The following is a 16,798-nucleotide window of genomic DNA, read 5'->3' as shown; positions in this document are numbered from 1 at the left end:
TTTTTTCTAGTCTGCCATAAAAAGGAGGAGGTTGATCTCATAGATTGTGTGCTACAAACAAAATAATGGGCAAGCGATCGATACTGTTTACATCTACAAAAATTGTTTGTTCTCTAACATGGTTTGTCTTTCTCTTTATGATTTTAACTCTACTTTTATCTCAGGTGGTCTATATTGGTATGTGTTTTTTTATCAATAATGATTTTAACACTGATAATTTTGTATTGGTATGTGTTTTTGAATCTATAATTATTTTAAGAGGGTTGAATATTTGTTTGTAGAATACTTTTTATGTCGTTTTTTTGGGGGGCAAATATGGTTATTATTATGATTATGATTTTGAGACTTGCTGCATAATAGCCCGAAAGAGATAGAGAATTTTTATGGAGGATGTTCATCTTAATGATGTCACACTGACCTATTAAGCTTAGTGGGAGACTGTTCAATCACCACAATCTGGTGCTAATAGACTGTAGTAGAGACTAAATCTAAAATGTATCCACGGTGACGCAGATCCTAACCCCAAGGTAGGTAGCTTCTGGAACAGTTCCGGAGATAGGGGGCTTAGAATGGATATTAAGCAAAACTTGGGTCTTCGGAAGATTGAGTTTATGGCCAGATACCAATCCAAACCTATCCGCCTCTGATGAAATTTGGTCAATAGCTATGAGGGGATCAGACGAGTAGACTGCACCACCATCTGCTTATGCACAAATTTTTAATTCTGAACCATTAGAAATAATCAGTTGGATGAGAGGATTAAAAATGAGTAACTAAAGATAAGGTTAGATATGAATGACAAAATAATAACAGTGATCGATGCATACCCCTTAAATACAAAAAGATGTTGAAAAGCTCCCCTTGGTAAACTGTGTTACCACTCAATTTCAATTTACTCACGGTCTTATACTGCCCCGCTTTTGATCGGCACAAACTTTCAAAATACCCCTTTATAAAATGTAATTTGTGCACGGCCTAGACCACACGCCTTGATCAGCACCTGTCCTTGATTTACTGTTCTTGTATATTGTTCCTTTAGAGTGTACACATGCATTGATCGGCACATCCTTGGAAACTGTCATATTGTTATCTCAAATTGTATCTCGTGCACGGCCAAAGTCCTCTTAATGTCACCCTTGTAGTAAATTGTATGTGTATGGTCTACCCACTTATTAATGCTCGTTTCCCCTTTTAATCTCCTCAACTTTTCCCTATACCGATTTTAATTGCTTATATATTTAGACATGATCGTGCGAAATGTCAAGTACTATTCCCATGCAGGCATGTTTATTTATTAAGTCCTGAAGATGATCCCATGATTCTTTGCCCTAGGGATCGAAACGTGGTCGACACTCCATGTAGCGTATGTATTTGAAAACAGTGTGGATTATGTTGTACAATGTTACCTTAATGTGATCTAATTCTGCCTAATTGTATGATATACAGATACCCCCCCCCTCTTTCCTTGCCTGAAAAACCTTCCCTTATTTTTGTTGTTTGTCTATGTGTGTAAGTTGGATACAGGCTGTGTCCCACTTGAAATTGTACTTGAATTTACTTCTATGAATAATAATAATAATAATAAAGCATTTATAAAGCGCATGGCTGCACAACTGTGTATCCCCGCGCTGACTGCCGACAAAAACTCCTAACGGACAAACGGAAAGAAAAAGTGCAGAAAAGTATTATTGGGGAAAAAGATGAGTTTTTAGTTTGGCTCTAAAAAGAGTTTCTGAAGGTTCCATTCTCAAATGAACAGGGAGGGCATTCCAGTGTTTTACTCCAAGGAAGCGAAAGGAGCGGCCGCCCATTTTCGCTCTATGGATACGGGGAAGTTTAAATTGTGACATGCCCGAGGATCTAAGGTCTCTGGTTGGGCGATGGATAGTGAGAAGATTTCTTAGATAGGTAGGTCCTTTGTTGTGGGCAATTTTGTGGGCATAGCAAAGACTTTTGAATCTAATTCTTTCCCTAACCGGGAGCCAGTGCAGTTTGGACAAGGCCGCTTTGGAAGATGTTCTTCTTGGTAGACCCAGTACCATGTGGGCGGCAGCATTTTGAATGCATTGAAGCTGGTGCAATTGCTTTTGGTTCAGGCCTAATAGGAGAACGTTTCCGTAGTCCAAGTGGGGTGTTATAAGTGCATGCACAATAGTTTTTCTTGCTTCAGTAGGGATAAGATCGATGATTTTTCGCAGGATTTTTAGCGTGCCCATGCATTTACCTATTATTTAGTTGACTTGGGATTTTCCCGAAAGATCCGAGTCAATCATAATCCCTAGGTTTTTGACTTTTTCGACTGGGTGGGGGCAGTCGCCCAGAGTAGTAGGCCACCAAGCCTGGGACCATATAGAAGTTTTTTTCCCTACCACTAACACCTCCGTTTTATCACCATTTAAACGGGGGCAGTTGTTATCCATCCAAGTGGCGACAGCAGCCATGCAGCTAGAGAAATTGGTGGCAAATTTCTCGCTATCTGGAGTGAGCTTAAACATGAGCTGGGTGTCGTCAGCGTAGCTGACAATGCCCACCCCAAAGTTCTTTACGACTCGAGCCAGGGGCTCCATATAGATGTTGAACAAGGTAGGGCTCAAACTAGAGCCCTGTGGAACCCCATAGCTCACGTCGCGAGAAGGTGACATAAAGGGTGGGCAATGTAACTGGAATGATCTTTTGGTGAGGAAAGATTTGAACCAAGCCAGAGCATGATCCTTCACTCCAATGTCCGAAAGTCGGGACAGCAGCGTGTCATGTAGCACAGTATCAAAAGCTGCGCTTAAGTCTAGCATGACCAACGCTGCTGTCTCACCCTCGTCCACCATCTTGCGAATACATTCCGTGGAGTATAGAACAGCTGATTCCGTGGAATAGCCAGGTCTAAAACCTGATTGTGTGGGATGAAGTACATTTTCTTCTTCTAAAAAAGCCATTAGTTGTTTGTTGACTAATTTTTCTATAATTTTAGCGCATTGTGGCAAGAGGGAGATAGGCCTGAGATTTTGATATTGGGTAACCGGAATATTAGGTTTTTTTTAGAGGAATAACTTGTGCTGTCTTCCAAGCCTCTGGAACATAGCACTCTTGGAAGGACAGGGTGATCATGTGTCTAATTTGATCAATAAGAACGCTGTTCATGATGTCTTTACTTTTTGCTAGAGGACACACATCATTAGGGGATCCTGAGTGGATACTGTTAATAATGCTGATCAGATTTTCTTTGTCGGGTGTGGTAAAACAGGTGAGGGTGGTCTCTTGTATGGGGGGTGATTCCTTTCCTGATATAGAGGGTTTAGGAAAAGTAGCGTGTATTTTCTCAACTTTTTCGACAAAGAAATCAGCTATTTGTTCGCATATGTCATTTGAATATGTGTCCTGCATATCTAGACTGGTAAGTTCCTTGTAGATGCTGAATAGTTCTTTCATAGGGTTGCTTGCCTCTTCAATTCTTGTCTGATAGAAGGTACTTTTTTCTATGCACTTATCTAATCAAATAAAACTCTGTCTGGCTGGATAAAAGAACATATGTTCTATCTAGTTATGTTCATTATTTGCTTGGAATTTGTAACTCTCTAGGGACCACTGTCTTTAGTAATAGCTTACGCACCCAAGGTCCCTGACGTATTGCCTATGGCTTCCCTAGTTGTTTAAAATAACTAGTGGGCCTGCAGCACTGATTGTGCCACCTACGCGAGTAGCCCTAAAATGGTGTCTCAGGCCTGCCACTGCAGTGCCTATGTGCAGTTGCTAACTGCCATGCTGACCTGAACAGTGTTCCCACTGGCCAGGCCTAACCCTTCCCTTTCTGTACACATTGGACAGCCCTATGGAAGGCCCAAGGTACCCCCCTGGGCAGGGTGCAGTGTATGTGAAAGGTAGTATTAGTGTGGGTGACATGCTCTGATAGTGAAATACTGCCAATTTTCAGTATTGAAAGGCTATCTTGCCCATAGGCTAGAATGGGGAATGCTGTGTATAATGTTTACCTGCATATCTTCCCATAGAAGCAAGATAGAAAATTAAAGTCTGGTATCCTTGAACTCAGAATTTAGTAATCCATATTTTAGAAAGGAAGGTTTTTAAATCCTGTGTTTGAAAACAGCACTTTTAGAAAGTGGCTGTTTTCTTGTCTGACTTTTCTGTGTGCCTTTGCCTGTTTGTAAATTGACTGTCTGGTTTGTGAGTGACAGGGGCTGGGGTGGTTCCAGGAGGCTGGGTGAGTCAGCACTAGGCTGAATAGCTTCATTTGCATCTTGAGTGGTGGGAGGGGATAGCGCCTGGGCCTGAATAGGGCTGTGTCTGGCTTCCACAATGCTGGCCCCACCTCCTGCTGGGTGGCTGACGACCCTGACCCTCTCTCTCAAGGAAAGAAGGAGTCATGTAAACAGTGCTCCAGAACTGACCAGAACTAGTTTGGACTAGGCCAAGGCCTCTCTGCCTTCATAGAACAAAGAGCATATAGGAGGGCTGGCTTTAGGGATGGTGGCCCCTGTGTGGGAATCTCTGTTGGCGCCCCCTCACACACCACGCTAAACTTGTATTAAAAAATAAAAAGTGCAGGTGAATAAACTTGTTCTCAGGAGGGCCGCCCTTTTCGACTACTGGCATTATCCTTTTCAACCAACTGCACCATCTGCTGCCTGCTTAGACTCTGACTGAATTCAGATTGCAGAGAGTTAGGGAGCTTGTTTCCCCCAAGAAAGTTTCAAGAGTGGGGTTGATGCATCAGACAACATTTTTCAAAAATGTTGCTAAATAGTGCATTTTATAGCAATGCTTTCACTTACATTTGCTGAAAAGCCACAGACTCTGATATGGCACACATTAAACATTCCAATACTTTAATTGTAAGAAAATTAAATGGAAACTGGTTAATCAAGTTAAACAAGATCAAAGAGAACCACGTATTGTGCTATTAGGCAAAGTGGCTCCAGATTGCAAAGAGATGAGTGAATAGGCATTTTATAGGAAGGATGATAATAGATCCTCTTCAAGAGAAAAATATTCCATAGACAAAAGGCTAGCTAATTGGCCCAAAAGGTTTAAAGTGCGCAGCTCACCTCAGCCCTGACCTGCATCACAACACGGTTCTACTATCATTGAGACTCTGACCTTTGAGCCAATGCTCTTCAACCCTGAAAGTAGCACAACTCTACTACTGGACCAATCACACCATGACATGCTAGCCAATACCAGGAGCAGTAATAACACTGCGGGGGCTGCGGGGGGGCTGTGTTACGCCACTGGCCTGGGCGGGCGTACATCGTAGGGTTGGACTGACAGATCCAGGAGTGCTAAGCTAAGTTCTGAAAGCAGTACTCTGCAAGCTGTTGTCTACGTGCAAATTAGGAAACAATACGTACATTGGTTTAGTAGTGGTCCAGGCTTGTCACTTTGTGTTTTACTGATATCTCTATAACTTAACTCTTGTGAGGCCCAAAGATCTTTCTTTGTGGTCATGTAAGCCCTATTCAACTGTTTTAATACTTGAACACAAGTATAGGGCACCTGACTACACCAAAGAGGAGCCATCGGAATGCACAAATCACATGTCCACAACAGCCTTCAGCTAGGCATATATGTCTCATATGTTAACAACTGAAGCAAACCAGGTCACCTGAAATGAAAACACAAATGCTGTGGCATGACAGTCAATTGAAATTTTTAACACTAAACAACAGACATATGCGGCATACGTGACCACGTCAGTTCAATTGAGAAACCTATTTAGTTCATTGCACTCTGCTTATTTCTAGTCAGATAAATATGCAATTTGCACAACTGCACGCTCCCACAAACATAGAACTACAAAGTTGCCCTGCTCACCAATATTGAAGTAGCCACATTCAAATGTGCTATACATGCTTTTAGTGACAGATGCTCACTAAACAAAAAGTGGTCCAATACTAGAGAGTCTGCATTCATTCATTCAAAGCATACACAGTGCTTTTTAAGACACACACCCTTACTAATGTATAATTTCAACCACAGACAAGCTGCTCTCAAACCACAGCCCTAAGCAAAATATCATCCTCACAAACGGATTCCTCTGCCACAGAAAACGTCCCTAGGAGCTACAGAAAAGACTGTGAGGCATACTGAGTCTACCATTTTGCCATTTTATACCATTTAATGTACAGAGTTTCCTTCCAAACATGTAGCCACAGGTACAGGAGTGTCACAGACAGCACGGTGCTCTTTTCTCACATATATTTCTATTACACTCCGTAGGCACACTGATTTATCATTGAATTGGCCCTGCATGCATACACTTCTATCGCTAACGTACGCATCAATTATTTTGTTGAATATTTATTCACAATGAGCATTCTCAAGCCCACAAACCTGCTACACATTCACACACCTCCACGTTGTTGTTACAAGACTAACCAAAAAAAATCATTGTTTACACAACCAGCCATCGGAGTTCAGAACTTGCTCGCTGTCATTCTCACTGATAAACACGGTGTCATGTGACACTTTCAAACATGTCAGATCTTGCACACACATGCACAAAGTTACTATACAGAACCCTAAATGTGTCATTTTTTACTACTATTTCTTACGTACTAAGGGCACCCTATCTGCTCCAACTGGGATCAGCTGGAGGTGCTGAGACAGGATGGGGTCAATGCCTCTGAGAACCGCTGCAAGTTCAGAGCCCATAGTGAATGGGAACAGTAAACAGCTGCAGCCAGCTTTAAGAAATGTTTTAAGCAAAGTAACTTCAGACAGACTAGACAAGCAGGGCAGGTAAGTGGGTGGCATAAGTAGGGAAATGGGTTCAGAGCACACAACATCCAAAGCAGAACACATTCTAGGCACTGTTGCCATCTGCATACACTTTCAAGTCCGGTTCTGCACCTCACCTGGTAAGTAGCCCCTATCACCACTCTCAGCCACACAAATTTCAATTAACCAATAGGAAGGCATGCGTGAGTGACGCACAATGACTGGCCAGGCTACACTGAAGATACTGTCACCACCAGTCGTTTGGCAAAGCCACTGGAGCACAAAGTCCTAGTGCCAAAAAATAAATGTCAGTGGGCTGCACAAATAAAGTGCAATGCCCCCTGAAATGCCACCTAGGGCACAGGATAGAATTGGTGCTTGGGCTGCCAATTATGCATATTTTCAGAGTGCATGTGCAAATAGCGCACTCCCAGCTTGACGCCCAGTGCGGTGGCACTGCCTGCACCGCTCAAAAGCCGGCACTGGAATATTGGTATAAAAAGGGATACCCATACCCCTGAACTTTAGATCATCCTGGAATCAAGAAGGAACCTCTGCCAAGGAGAAAAAGCTGGAAGACTGAAGAGGAAGGACTGTCCTGCTATGTGTTGTAGGCTGACCTGCAGTTGCTATTCTGCTAAGGAGAGGGGAAGGACTTTTCTGTTGCTGTGTCCCCTACTTGAAGAGATCTCTAAGGGCCTGAGAAGAGCTGACCACCTGTTAAGAAGTCCCAGGAACAAAAGGACTTCACCCCCAGCTCCCCCCCTGAACTATGCTGTATGTGTTCCGACCTGCCTCGAGTGCTTGATCCATTTGTGGGGCCTCTGGAGGTTGTTTCCTGCTGTTTGGGAAGCTGGAAAAGAAGAAGGTCTACAATTTGCATGCATCACTCGCTTGCGGAGCGCATCGTCGACAGTGCGAGAGAATTCCCGTCGCCGCAAAGATCGCCGCAGCACCTGTTGATACTGCAAGAACTGACGCATTGTTCGCTAGTTGAGCACATCGCCCCGGTGCACGAAGATTCATGTTGCTGCGAATATCATCACAGAGCCTGTCATCGCTGTAAGACCGTTGCATTGCTTACTTGAGGACCGTATCCCGTCGCTGCGAACATCGTCGCAGAGTCCAGCGTCAATGCATCGAGGGGCCGCAGCAGAAGAGGATCAACACTGCTCATCGCAGCTCCACCGAAGATTGTCACTGTCCCAAAGATTGTCTCATCGTGCCTGTGCGAGTTGCTTCTACCAGAGAACCTGCACCCCAGAATCCATACAAGGTATTGTATCGCTCCCCACACAAATCGGATTTGTCGCAACACGCCCGCTGCGTGCAGCGGGGTTGTCGCATCGCCTCCCCAGGGTCTCAGGAGTGGCGCATCACTTGTTTTTCGGCGCTGCAGTTGCCGCTAGGAACTTTTGGCGCATCTACAGGTACTTTGGGCTAAAAGTGGCGTAACTGTGGATTATTTTGATGCAGACCCTAGAACTCTTTTAAAATCATATTCTTGAACTGTGTATGTTGGATTTTTGTCATTTCGGTCTTGTGTAGTTAGATAAAAATACTTTATTTTTCTAAACTGGAGTCCATTTGTGGTGCTTTCACTGTGTTACTATAAGTGTTAGTACAAATACTTTACACATTGACTTTGATAAGCCTGTCTGCTCGTGTCAAGCTACCAAGGGAGTGAGCAGGGGTTACCCAAAGTCTGTATCCCCCTTACCCTGACTAGAAGCAAGGGTTCCTATTTAGACATTGATACCTACCTATGCCAATTAGAGACCCCCAGATCTAACACCCACATACTAGGGTAGAGAAGGAGCTGCTGGGGCAACAAAAATAAGGTAAATTCGACTATTGTCTATGGGGCTGGGAGAAAAATGTAAAACCAGGGCTCGCCGGTTAGAGTCTTCCATACATCAAACAACCCATGTACCTCAAAAATGGATACCCTTGTTTTAACTATGCGGGGACGGGCTTTCCAATTGGTAGTATCAATAGAATAGTTCATGACACAGTTGAAATCACCCAATAGTAACAAATCTTACCGCCCTAGCCAAAATTTCAAGGTTTAGCTGATCGAACAGCCCAGGTTCATCAACATTTGGGCCATACACAACACAGATGGTAAATTTCCCAGAAAAGACCAGTACCTAAGCAATTCCCACCGACCTCTGGAATCAGAGCCAGTTTTAAGAACAGCATACTTTAAATGGCTAGAAGATAATATAGCTACCCCACAGATAGAAGTTGTTTGGCTAATTCTTACAATTGTACTATTACCTAGCTGTCCTAGGAGAGATCGATCTTTTCAAGCAAGAAGAGTTTTGATTAAAGGCACTATATGGGGTCTACAAGCAAAGGTTTCCTCCATGAAAATCCAGCACTTAAAAAGGCAATTAAAGCCAGCAGCATTCTAACAAATTACTCTAAATTGCACCATAAAATATACTTACCACAGCATAAATCAGTTTCTGTTAAATTCAATAAGCATTCAAATGTAAAAAAACAGAAGTACTGTGAACAGTGTAACTTATTTTTCACATGCTGTCCCCCCAAACAAAAACAACCCCTCACAAAATATAATAATATGATATTGTTGGTGGTTGTAACATTTGTGAATTGTTTTCTGTGTTGTGAGTGTAAAATAGTCTCATCATTTAGAGTTTGACAGAGATGAAATAGGCAGGTCTCCTGCTCCACCAGTCTTGTGGTATCCCCGCCCTATTTAGAATGTGTGAGGTGCCACCAGCAGAGACTCAGCTGGATCTACCAGCATAAACCCTAACTATCAGGCCTCTCAGCCACAGTAAATGGCATGCATGTGATGGAGCAAGGATTTGCACACGAAGCGACTTGCTTGTACTCATGTACCTTGAATAATGTTAACTATGTAACCAACATGTTTGTCTTACTAATTTTGCCCTTTTATATTGACATAGGGTGTCCGAGTGAAGCTTGCTTATGTTTTTACTAAATCTTAATACACTTGCATATAAAATGGCTGCTGCTATGGGGGATTTTCTACTGCGCATGCGTCTGTCATACCCACGTGACATGACGTACTCGCAGCTTTGGAGGGAAACTGGCTGCTCTGTGTTCTCACATGCGAGAGGCTTGCACTGCTGCTTTTGCTAAGCTGTTTGTTCTGCCTAATCCTAATGCTATAGTTTATTATAAAGTAATGGGTATAGTGTAGAAATACATGGTATACAGTGTATTCATTTTATTCTGTGTTCTAAAACTGTTTCTTTTCCATTTCATGTTACACTTTGAAAACTGGCCTGGCTTGTACTGCTGTACTCCATCTTTGTTGAAACTGAGGCTGCGCGAAATTCTCAAGTCTCGAGAACAGTGACCTTTGGACTATTGCCAAGGAGCTGAATGACTAGAAAGCGCCCTATCGAACCCAAGTTTATACAATGTTAAACAATGTAATGGTCAATAGAACATCCATTGTTGGGTGGAAAAAAAACTTAATGAGAACCTGAAATTTGATGGGCGGGAACGAAATTTGAATAGGAGACGTAAAAGTCTAAAATTTAGGTGGTGTGATGACCTGTTCTTCTTTTCTGTCCAATCGAAATTGGGGATCCTTACACTAGCAACATTGGGGTGTGGTACACTGACCTGAAAAACAGTATAACTTCCAAATCTCGGTTTTTCCTATCTTGCTTCTGACCTGTAACCTGCTGGCCTACTGGCACTGCAACTTTTGGGGTTCTTCTGTCCTTTTCAACTGACCTGTGCCAGGGTTGGTCTTCACACCATTCTAGGTAAATATAAGTCTGGGTGGGTAATCGTCAGTATAATTTGCGTCCTTTTCACTACCCTCCCAAAATTGTTAAAGCTTTATTTGCATGTGTTCCTTTTTCTTCCCCTCCCTTGGATAAATGATAAATTCATGTTTTTACTTTTTATTAGCGTGTTCCACTTTCTTACCCCCTTTTTTAGTTGAATGCTAAAACGTTTTCCTGATTGCATTATTGTTCCCTTTTTCACCCTCCCTTAAAGTAGTTAAGCTTGATTATCTGATTTAATAGCATGTTCCATTTTTTTTGCCTTCCCTATAGCTATATGGTAAATTTGGTTTCGTCATTGCATATTATGTTCCCTTTCTTTACCCACCCCTTGAAAATTGTGTTAAGCTGTGTAATTTAGTATGTTCTTTCTTTTTCCTACCCTTAGATAAATTGTGCAAAGTCTGTTTAATTAAATAGCATGTTCCATATTCTTACCATCCCTTTATCTTTTGACTAAATGCTTGGCATAATATATCTTTTGCATAGTTATACACTATTTCTGATTTTGATTATTGATAGTCTCATTGCTTTCAATCTTTAGATTATGACCTTTGATGATGATTAGATAAAGAGTTCTAAGCCTTCCCGAGTCTGTGGTTATTTTATGAGTGCAAATGCTGCTTGGTTATTGAAGTGACAAGGATTGGTAAGTCAATGGCATAGGACCTAGTAGGTAAAAATAGACTGATAGTAGAACGAAGATTACCTGATTGAGTAAATGTGTAAATTGAATTATGGGCCCAGGTGAGTATTGCTAAATTTGTAGTCGGGTGACCTGTGCGCTCTATCACATGGTTCAGGGGAACAACTCTGTGTGTATCAAAGCCATCGAGTCTTAGTTTTACAGAAGCAAACTCACAAAAAGTGCTAGGTGTTCATGACTAGACAGCACATGTTGGGTTGTGTTGCAAGAACAAACTGTCTTAGTGGCACATTGATAGAAAGTGTGAGGGCTTAGGAAGATTGAAAAATGCAGCATAGGAAAAGGAGGACTATAGATAGAAAGTTGCATGGTAAAAGCTTGGGCCTTGTGGAAGTACAAAGTTAAATGCTAAGGGAAAATAGGCAGCAACCTAAGGTTTTATAAGAAAAGATAGTGTGATGTGCACGGGGCATATAGGTAGGTCGTAGGAAATGATTACTTCATGTTGTCATCAGCCTTGAGATCTCCAAGAGGATATCACCATAAGGGTGGATGGTTGGGACTGACAGACAGCATGAAGAGGGGGGCACGTACAAGTGCAATGCAGGTTGTCATAGGCTGGACTGGCCATTTCTTTTATCTGACATTTTCCCCTGGGCTGGTGCCACTGAACTCAGGGTTTTGAAGGTCCACAGCAGCATCTCTGTCACTCTCTCCATCTCCCTGGTGTTTATTACATCAAGCATATTGGGAGTGCAAGGAAAGAAAAGCTAAGATGTGTGTGAACGAGAGAGAGTGAGAAAGTGAAACAGAGAAAAAGAGAGAGAGAGGCAATGAAAATTAGAGTTTTTGGGGAAAAGTGTGAGAGGATAGGAACGTAGAGAGGAAGGAAGCTGACTGCTTGGTACTTTTTTGTCAAGGCTTCTATTTGTCCCAGATTGATCCTAGCTTAGCCTTGGGAACAAAGAAAGACAAAGTAGAGGTGAGAAGTATAACTGTAAGGTAGCTTGCACACATGCAGTGTGAGGGGATGTGAACTCATTGATTGGAGGTCTTGGGATGGAAATGTTCTCTGCATTGTAAAAGAAGTGTACCCCTACCCTAAGTGCCCGACAGTACTGTTGTCTCGATCCCAAATGCTGAATTTTGTTATCATCAGCAAAGATTGGATCATGATTGTCTGCCATGACATAGGTCTGTCCCACAGATTGAGGTCTTGTATGACCAGGAGGGGCTCACAGAGCGCTACCCTCATAGAAGTGGAAGGCTACCACCTTCACCAAGAGTTAAGTAGCAAGAATGTGGTTTTAGCAGTATACCATGTTGTGATCGTTAAGCGTGAACAGGTCCTGTTTAGCTTATGTCACTAGAGTGATCACTCACCTTTTTAAAGTTCCACGGCTGTGTGCCTAACTTTCCCTTGGCCAACCTCAGGTGGATGTGGAGTGCTCTGCAGTGGTGAATAAGTGACTGTGCTGGATGTATTCTTCCAGCGAAGAGTACAGTACAAGGGTTAGTGCATGTACTTACCGAGTGCTTGTATGTTTATGAGGAATACATTATATGAGAGATGTACAATATATGAATGAGGACATGCTATGCAGTGCACACATGATGTGTGTGTGTGCTGCCACTGTGTGTGTTTGCAACTAACACACCCTGGTAATATACAGAAAGGCTAAAGTACTGTGCAGTGTGTGCAGATTGAATGTGTGTGGTGAATGTATTTGTGTCTGTAGTAACAAAGTACACTGAGGTAACAATGCTGGAAAGTGTGAGTGCTGTGAACTCCTAATGAGTGTAAATGTACCTGTAATGGTACATTACATGAAGGGCACTTGTTTACATTTTGGGAAGTCCAGGCCTGCCTGGTGAACCTATGAGAAGTAGTGGAATCCTCCCAGACAGATTTGTGTATTTCTGTGAGCTGGGTGGATAATACACACTAAAGGAAGGGAAGAAGAGACTCCTCCTTTACACTTTAAAGGGTGCTCTTTGATTCATTGATAGATCACAAGTAAGTGACCTGGACATATCTCAAGAAGGAGATGAGGCTGATAAAGGAATCATAAAGAGTAGGGCTGGGACCCCAGAATTAACATTTTGATGCAATATCAATGTGGCTGACACCAACAGTTCCCTCTTGCTGCCGCCTTACATTTCTGACTGAAAGACGGCACACCGCTTCCACAGCAAAAAAAATGTGCTCCACAGTAAGCCACAGCTCCTAACAAATAATGTATCCATACTAAAGCCCTCATTACAAGTGGCCCTGTTAACTGCAACATGTACAGCAACTCTTGCTACTGCACATTTTGCAGTAAGGAGTTTTGTGATAAATATTGGCCAGTTGGGTGGTGTGGTTTGGATGCGTGAACAATGGCGCTTAACTGTGAAGCTCAAGCTCACCTCAGAGCTGCCACAGGAGGACATAGCATGACCTGGCATATGTGACCTCTTTTGACAGCAGGTTTTGGTGATGCAGGGCCATGGAAGAGATTAATGACTTGAGGTTCCATGACGATTTGAACCCGTGTTTTCAACATTGTCGTAAACTCATAATTTCGGTATCAGTGAACCGCAAATGATCCATTTAGCATATCCTGGTGTTTTCGCTACGCTACGAGGAAGAGCACTCCTGTTATAAGCACATTTCTGATCTACCCATGGCATCCATCTTAGATTACGGCAGCCATTTTGTATTCTTGCCCTCACATAGTCAATGGACACGCAGTGACCTCTTTCACCTAAGGACACGTAAGCTTTAGCCGGTGATTCACCTTGCAAATGACACGTGCACTTTAGGTCAGAAAACTCTGTGGCCGCATGACTCGCCAGAAGCTGCCTCCCCAGCCTGAGGCCAGTCCTGCTATACTGGTTCTCGTGTTCGTGGGCCTGATCATGATTAGGTGGCCGAAGCTGGTAGCCTTGCCCATTTACGACCCACAAACATCCCTTATCCTGCTTTTCTATCTCCTGCACCTGGCTCTGCTTCTTTCCTTCTGGGCCTTTATTAGGGGGAGGTAACGAAATTTACGATGAGGCGGTCCGGCTCTTGAATGAAAAGTTGACATGGGATTATGATGGAACAGTGGGAACCCCTCGTTCGTAATGTTTTGACATCAGATATTGTTGACGATTGTTGTGTAACGCCAAATATTTATTGTTTAGGACACAAGGGTTTAGAAATGTACTAACATGTAAAGAATTTGCCCCAAGCTGAAAATTTAGTATTTAAGGAGCAACCCACTTTGTACAATTCGAACAGGCTCCTAGATTCTGCCCGTGTGTAGTTTCTGTGACTTCTGTGTCCCTGCAGTAATAAACCTTTGGTCTTTGACGCCACCATCGAGAAGCCCGTGTTTCTGTTTATTTGTGCACCGAGACAGGTAGAACTCCGGGGTCTTCGGGTGTTATCCCTGACACCTCTGGACGGAACCAAAAAGTCCAGAACTCCAATTGGCGCCCAACGTGGGGCGACGTCATTCGGTACCGGTCCAAAAGCCTGAAGAGTTCGAGAAGCTTCGTGTGAAGATTCCAGAGGGAGGCGCCCCACTTCATCGATCCCGGCATATCGCAAAAGTGGCCCGACGTTCTCTTCCACGAGGGTTCCCGTTCGGACGGCTGCAGTGGTCCGCTGCCTTGACTGTCGCCCTGTCTTGGACCCAAGGTGCAGACCTTAGTACGGCGAGACGAGACGGGTTTCTCCTTGGTGACGTCTTCAGTGCCTCAGTTAAGTATTAAGTGGTTGCTAGTTGGTTACTTCGTAAGGGTTGCTCCTGTTTGGATAATCCTTTTAGTTCTTGGTTTGGTTTGTTTTCGTAAGATTATCACTGGTTGTTCTAGTTACGATAATCATTTGGTTTAGTTTGGGTATCGATACATTTGTTCGCTTTGGTAGGCCTAAGTTCTTGGTTCGAGTGCGCACCTTTTGTTTGTGTTTGTGTTTGTTCTGTGTTCCGGATTATAAAATGGTAAGTCGGAAAAATTGTATGTTGTCGTGTTTTGGTTGCAACAGTGATTCCCAGTTGGAGGACTCGTGTTCGATTCCTCCAATTGGAACTCCCCTGTATGATCTTTATTGTAAGTTCGGTGTGGGTCCTATATCTTATAATGAGGTATGGATCCGATATACAGAGAAAGACGGTGTCCTTAGTTGGCCACTGCATGGTAGTTTTGAACCCGAAATTCTTGATAATTTGGAAACGAAATTATTTAAGAAGAAAGCCCGGCCGGCAATGTTTGATTCTTTCCGTTATTGGCGAAAAGAATCCAAACAGAGAGAAACTAAAAAGTTAAAGAAAGAACAGAAAGAGCAAGAGTTGACTTTAGAACAGTCTGCCAAGCAGCTGCAACTCAACGAATCTGAGAAAGCGATGGAGGTGGCCAATAGAGAGCGTAATCTAGCGATAGACAAGTGCTATCCTGCCTTGCCATCGAGTACAGCTAAGATAGTAGAGGACCCCGAAAAGGATCCCCTGTTGTCTTACTTATTGAGGTCACCCCCACCGTATGCACAGGGTGCTACAGCTCCACCTTTACCGAATGTTCAATTACCGGTTGCTGGACAGCCTGGTATTCCTGCTCCTGCTCCCCTGAATCAAGCTCCTGTACTTCCTGTGGTCAATATTAATGTTCCTCCGGCACCCCCTCTTCCAGGGTTGCCAGCTCCTTTGTCTGTGCCTGTACCGCTCATACCTGTTGTTTCACAAGCTATTTTGCCTGCTACCCCTACTGTCGCTGTCTCTTCTGTTCCGACTACTACTCTCCTTCAAACTTCTGCAAGCTATATGACTCCGCTTTCTGTTCGTTGGAAAATCACTGATTCTGTTACTAATATTCTATCTCCCTTTTACAAAACTTTGATTAGGAGTCCTGTCTCTGACTCCGTTCAAAGACGTAGTCAGCTTCCTAGTAGCGAAGAACGTGGAATATTAGACTCCACTGCCCTTAGATGGATTTCGAAAGTTGGAAGATATAGTGTGCGAGATGTATTAGATACATTTATGCAGTGGAAGGAACCGACACAACGTTATGTGTTTGATGTCATGTGTTCCCTTTTACGTGAAGAATGGGAAGAGAGCGAGCGAATCTGAACAGGTACCAGATGAATTAATCCAGGTTCAACAAAAATTCGCTGCAGGTATGATAGTTGGTCAGGAGATAAAAGAAGCTATCGAATTAATTTTAGATTTTAGATTCGATCCTTCCCTTCGTTCACCGAGAGAGTTAGAAAAACGCAGTACGAAGCAGAATCGACAATATCCTATGAGGGAGGTTCCTCCAATATGGCGCGAAGCTGTTCAAGCTGACGCAGTGAATGGTATTGCAGCCGCTCCGGCCCAATTCCAGAGAGTGTGGATACACATTCCGTGGAAACGAGCCGAAGTGTTAGCAGTGAAACAGGCCTTGCCAGATCCGCGTAAGAATCCAGCCGGATACTACAAAGAGTTAGCGCAAACAGTTGAAGCTTGTGTAATGAATTTAGCGGACATTGACATGTTATTTGGCAATGTAGTACCTCAACCAATTTGGGCTAAAATTCATAAAGAAAATCATCCAGTTGCCCTAGGTGGTGATTGGGCAGCTATAATAGCGGCAGATGGTCAACAAATAGGTGGTTCCA

Source organism: Lissotriton vulgaris, chromosome 3_1 (genome assembly GCF_964263255.1).
Source record: "Lissotriton vulgaris chromosome 3_1, aLisVul1.2, whole genome shotgun sequence".
Classification (NCBI taxonomy): domain Eukaryota; kingdom Metazoa; phylum Chordata; class Amphibia; order Caudata; family Salamandridae; genus Lissotriton; species Lissotriton vulgaris.
The sequence above is the reverse complement of the archived record's forward strand: the minus strand, read 5'-3'. Positions refer to the sequence as shown.